Here is a 7,207-nt window from a genome sequence, read left to right as displayed (position 1 = left end):
AATTTTTTATGGGTAAATTACATCATTTATCGTTCAACTATCTTCTCATTCCTATTTTGGTATTGAAGCTTAAAATTTTTTAATTTAACTACTCAACTTTCAAATTGCTCCTATTTTAATCACTCTAAGTTAGTTTATTAATAATTTTTATGATATGACATTTTATTATTATTATTTTATTAATATACAATTAAAAATAAAAAATTTAAAAATTAGAGTGATTAAATTAGGAGTAATTTAAAAGTTAAATAAATAAATAAATAAACTTTAGTAACCAAAATAGGAATGAGAAGATAGTTGAGTGATGAATGATGTAATTTACCCATTGTCGTGTCTTTCAGTTGGGCCCCGGAATTGGGCTTCGACAAGAATGAATTAGGTTAGGAGTCACCACCGATCATTTATTTTAAAACAAATGGGTTGATCGGATACCTTATTTCTTACCTGATATGCGTCTTACCAAAGATGTGTCGGATTCGGGAGTCGATTACAGTCAAGGAAGGGTTAGCACCCTTGAACTGCCCTTTCGGTACTACATAATTTTCAGTTGTCTTAAATTACGAAAATTGTAATTTTAAATTAGAAGGTAAAATAACGATCTCAAAACTTACCTCTAATTGATTGAAATAACCTTAAAGGAAAAGAAATGTTAGGGAAAAAATGAAAGTGATTTGAAAATAAAGACAGTGAGAAATAAATAAAATAAGGCAAGCAAATATAAAAAAAATATAATAAATATAATATATGAAGTTAAAAAAAATATGTGTATAATAAATAAATAAATAACAATAATAATAAATAAATAATGAAGAGAACATGCATGATGATAATAATAAAGGAAGAACAAAACAGGAATAAAAAATATATTTATGTTAATAATAATAAATAATAACAATGATAATATATATATATATATATATATATATATATATATATATATATATATATATATATATATATATATATATATACACGTATATAACATAAAAAATGAAGTAAAAAGAATATATATATATATATTAGAATAAAAATACTAAAAAAACAATAAGAAATAAAAACGAAAAGAATAAGAAAAGAAAAAAATAATAAAATATATATAATTGAATACATATAATAATAATAGAGGGCTAAAATAAAAATATTAAAAAAATCGAATTTTTTTAAAGCTCTTCCTCTCCTCTTTCCAAATGTCCGAACGATTTTCACAAAATAGCCTCGGGGTTCCGTAGATCTAAAAAGTTAGTTGTAACACCCCAACCCGTACCCAATCCGGATACGAGTCTGAGATGTCACATTACCTTTTTAAAACACTTTTCCTTACAAAATAACAAAACATTTAAACTTCTTTTAAGAAAATACAATAATATATTATTGAATTATGCTTGTTATAAAATTATGAGATAAAAACATATTTGAGAACAGCAAAATATGTATGAATAGTAATGAACAATACCCTGCTACAGTACCATGAACAGTGCCCTGCTACAGTACCGATTACACAAATTTTCCAGATTACAAATATGGAATCGATACCTTTCTACAGGGAACCGATTCCCCTGCTACAGTACTGCTACAGTAAAATATGTATAACTTTATAAAAATATTAGTTTTCATCCGTATAAAATTTTCAATCATATGATTTTACAAAACCGATTAAAACATATCGGATTCAAATCTTTTATATTACATACCAACTACATTCTATATAACCAAATACATGTAATTCAACTACATTTCTGATCTAATCTTTGGTAAGGAGAACTGACCTGTCTTGTTCCTCTTTACTTCTCTTTTCGCTTTCCAAACCTACGTGTGAAACAATCACACGATAAGTCGATGACTTAGTGAGGCATATAAAACATATAATAAAACCATAAAACATTTCATAAAGAAATGCACTTGATATCATATAATTCATATTAAATGCATGAACATTTATTACGATCATATCATATAAAACATATATTATTTCTATAACAAATACCTACATGTACATATATCCTTATCAACACGTTTAATATTTCATATCCATATCATTAATCCTTATAATTTAACAATATTATACGTAACGTATCATGCATTAACCAAACAATATACCATTATATAAATCATGTGATCTATTCCATATAACAATTCACATATACATATCACATTCAGTATATTTGTTTAATCTTTTTATTAGCCCATGTACACTGTTGAGAACTTAAGGTATGTGTGTACACTGAGGTTGTGCACTAATGCTGTCACCACAACTCGTATAAATTGCACCGAAGTGCCACGTAGAATTTGCACCGAAGTGCCGCGTAGAAATGCACCGTAGTGCCATATAAGATTGTCCATAAGGACCACATATAAATTCCTTAAGAATCATATACATATAACAAGGATCAAGTAAGTGTCTCAAAAGACCTCATACATGTTCCAAAGAATACATATATGTCCCGAAGGACCACGTAGAATTTTATCCCGAAGGACCGCGTAGACCCTCTACTCTTGGCATGCCAACTATACCTCTAGATCTCATGACACATAACATGGGCATTATTTTCATATTTATCACATATCATATCGTCACATAGTTCACTTACACGTAGAACATTTTCATATGATTCATATTCATATGTCACATAGCTTATACTTTGTTCTTATGCCTTCTCATAGATATATTTTTTTCTCACGTAGTCACATAGGTCCATATCATACAACATATATCACATGTGTTCATGTAAACATGCATGCCATATTTTGTTCACATATGGCATATCACATAGAACATATAAGCACATATCAGTTCATATAATCAAGTATACATACCTTTCATGTCATGTACATCCTTATAATCAATACTCCATACACTATAACTATTGGAAATAGACTTATCACAAGTTCAATTCCTTATAATCCTATAAACTAAAATACACTCATAATAATCATATAACAGTTTAGGAGTCATTTCTTACCATAGTAACTCCGTCACTGGCTTCTTGCAAGCCAATGTTTTTCGATAACATAAGTACAATTAAATTGCACTCACCTTAGCCTTGCTTTGATTCAATCCTAATCCTTTGATTATTCCGGAACTTGTTTAGGCTCAATATCTACATAAATAGAACATTTCAAAACAACTATCAAAAGCCTAAACCTTAAACTTGATGTTAATAACTTAAACCGGTTTAATGAACCAAATCCCATTTTTTCATTTAGGGGGAATCGGTACCCCCTGCACAATCTGGAAATTTTCGTTCAAACCCATAAAATCACTGTTCATTACACGAAAATTATCTATTTTCACTTCAATTCTTCATGTTTCATTCCCTTTTTTATTATTAACTCAAATATACATACTTAAACTAATTTATATCCATTTATTTCACCTTAAACCTCAAAATTCTATTCACCATATAGAATTCAATAATCATACCAAATTTTCCATGTTATCCAAACTCAATTCTAACACTTCTAACTTCTTATTCTCATAGATGACAAGTCAAATTCAACTTAAAATTCAACTTATCAACTTTATTTCAAGATTTGATTCAAGAACTCAAAATCTTTAATCTCTCCAATACCTTTCATCTTGTTGTTTTAGAACAAATTAAGCTTTCCTTAAGCTTAATTATCATCTAACAATCAAAACCCAACCTTTAATTGAACCAATAATCAACTAATGAAGAAACTTACTTTTTCCCTTGAGCTCTTACGGGAGGAGGAAGAAGAAAGGAAGAAGAGATGAAATGTTTTCATCTTCCACGTTTTAATCTCCTATTAAAGGGGATAAAAATATCTTTTATTGTCAAATGATAATTTCGCCCTTTAATTCTTTGGATAATTACTAAAAACTCTTAGGAAATATCCTCAAATAAATCATTGAACTATTCAACTATTTTACTTTGACCAACAAATTCTGAAATATTTCAATTTAATCACTAACCCGTAATTTGGGATGTTACAAATCTCCCCTCTTTTTAAGAAAATTCGTTCTCGAATTTTCATTGTACACTTTGACAAGAACATATCTTTTATTTCTTTATTTAATCTTTTCTTTCTTTAGTTCTTCAACTAATTTTTTTTTCTTTATTCATTCATCTACTGTCGTTTATCATATAAACAGTAACCGATAGCCTCAACCATTTCTGTCTTTTATTTCCTTCGATTTTTTTTTTTCATTTTCTTTTGATCTTTCTAAAATTCCATATAATATCACTGATCATGTAAACAGTAACATCCAATCCTTACTACTCAATATTATGAATCGATTGATATCCTTCATCATTCTTTAATTACTTTACACCTTAAACCAAATCTTTACTCATTCCTAAATTCTTGTCTGTATTACCATACACAAAATCTTTTCATATAATCTCATGTATTTGTTCAAGGAATAATCACATTTTTATAACAAAAGGTATTAACTTTAAATCTTCCTCAAACACAATTAGACATATACTTTACAAACTATAACAATCTTTTTCACGTCACCTCGCACATTTCCTTACTTCTATATCGCATTTATCATTAATACTTCCATATGACCTTTATCATATTTGATCTTTTAACCCTTTTCATTTTATTTGTTCCATTATTCCTTTATTTTTTCAAAGTCAAAATCTCCTTATACTCAGATCATCTTTTCCTTCATGTTTACATACTCTTTTCCTATCACTTATGTTCATCCCTAATCACTGATATTTACCACATCTTTATAACTTTGATAATCAGCTTTACTTATACAGAATCTTATTCTTCACCATCTCTTGTACCTGTATATTTTTTCCCTCAACGCTCTCCTTTAAAATTTGTAAATAATCTTCTCTTTGCCTTCATCATATTTATATGATCCAAATACATAACCATATTCAGATCCATATCATACTTGATTAATTTACTTTATCTTTTCTTCCAATCTTATAACTCTATCACCTTTACTCTTACAGCAAATCAATAACAACTGTTCAATTTAGGGCATAAACCCTTATCGATTAATCATATATTTATTTATTATTTTTTCAATCAGAATTATCTCAACCATAGTTTACTTAACTTTTCAAATCCACCTTTATTCCCGAGTACCATGAAATTTATTTGTTCACTCTCAATATTTCAACGTCTCCCATCTTATAAAATAATCACCGACGTATTTATTTCTTGAATTTTTCCTGAAACAATATTCACATCAATGAATCTTCCATTATTCCCATTATAACATTTGTTTACCATATTTTAGTTCAACCGTATAGCGACTACATTATTCCATCTAACTTTTCCACTTTAGGATAGTGGAGATCCTCTAATATTATTCGGTTGTACATTAAATTTTCTGAACACAATCCTCAACTTTTTAATCTAGGGTACAACCCGTATCAACTTGATCATATAAATTCTTTTCAATCAAAATTTCCCTCAACGATATCTTATTCAACTTTTCAAACTCGGACTCTTATTCACACATAATATTATTCCTCCATTTCAAAATCAAACGTTATAACTTCCTTTATCTTATAAATTGTTAACCGACATACTCATTCTCAAACTTTTCTATTACTATTTATATTCTCTTGAACATTCAAATCCTTATCTCCTTCACTACATCACATTACATAATTAAAATATACATTGTATTCGAATCCACTTCATATTTGGTTATCATAACCTAACAATCTCTTATACTTCCAATACATTTCCATCACATAATTTTGTTAGCCATTACTAACTCTTTTCCATCTATAATGCAAATCCCTTATCATATTCACACTACTTTATTGGTCAACTTATTTCTTTCAATCAAAACGTAAACCTTCATCAAACTATCCATATATGTATTCTTTCCAGTCAAAATAATTCATTCGCTATTTCCATCACTTATCAAACCTTCATTCTCATTCGTCCATAATACAATTCATTTGGTTCGAATTCAACCATTTCATTTACCTTTGTCTTATACATAACTAAACCATATCATATCTTCATACTCTCATGCTCTTTTATATCACATATATTTATCCTTAACTATCACTCCTTATCACATTTTCATGACTTTGGTAGTTAACTTTACTTGCACAAAACTTTATTCTTTATCATTCTTATACTTATGTTTTTTCCACTTGTTTCAACAATCACCAGATTTCAATACTCATCTCATCCCTTTAAAATAATATTCCTGCTTCAATTTTCATAACTTCTAACAGAGCTTTTAACCCAATTCACAAGGGTTGTCTTTAACCCTGACTTATCATCAATTAACTCTTTATTTAATCTTTCAAGATCAAACCTATTGTTGGAGTCTGTCGAACTCTCATCTGATTTGATTCTCTAACGGAGAATACAACTAATTCATGTCTGGTTTAAAGTTGAAAACCATAATCTCTACATTTCTTTGATGGTGCTTAATTCTATGAAGCACTAATTCTCTTAGTCATCTGAGATTTTTTTTCCAATCCTTTTATTCTTAGCTCTCTCTAGAGCTTTAACACGATCAACCATTTCTTGAAATGAGAACAATTTCAAAACCAGTAAAACTCTTTTAATTTAAGGCACAAGCCTTAAACAATCAATCACATGTATCCCTCTCAATCAGAATCAACTCAACAATAAATATGTTTAACTTATTAAACTTATACTCATACATAATGCAATTTTCCTGGGTTCAAACTCAGGCATTATAATTTCCCTTTAGGGGTGAATCGGTTCCCTACTATGGGGGTATCGGTTCCCTCATGACATTCTGGAAATTTTTGTTCGTTTGAAGGGGTATCGGTTCCCCCCTTGAATGGGTACCGATTACACAAATTTTCCAGATTACAAATATGGAATCGATACCTTTCTACAGGGAACCGATTCCCCTGCTACAGTACTGCTACAGTAAAATATGTATAACTTTATAAAAATATTAGTTTTCATCCGTATAAAATTTTCAATCATATGATTTTACAAAACCGATTAAAACATATCGGATTCAAATCTTTTATATTACATACCAACTACATTCTATATAACCAAATACATGTAATTCAACTACATTTCTGATCTAATCTTTGGTAAGGAGAACTGACCTGTCTTGTTCCTCTTTACTTCTCTTTTCGCTTTCCAAACCTACGTGTGAAACAATCACACGCTAAGTCGATGACTTAGTGAGGCATATAAAACATATAATAAAACCATAAAACATTTCATAAAGAAATGCACTTGATATCATATAATTCATATTAAA

This window comes from Hibiscus syriacus, unplaced genomic scaffold, assembly GCF_006381635.1.
Source record: "Hibiscus syriacus cultivar Baekdansim isolate YM2019G1 unplaced genomic scaffold, ASM638163v2 tig00002880_pilon, whole genome shotgun sequence".
Taxonomy (NCBI): domain Eukaryota; kingdom Viridiplantae; phylum Streptophyta; class Magnoliopsida; order Malvales; family Malvaceae; genus Hibiscus; species Hibiscus syriacus.
This window is presented reverse-complemented; position numbering follows the sequence as displayed.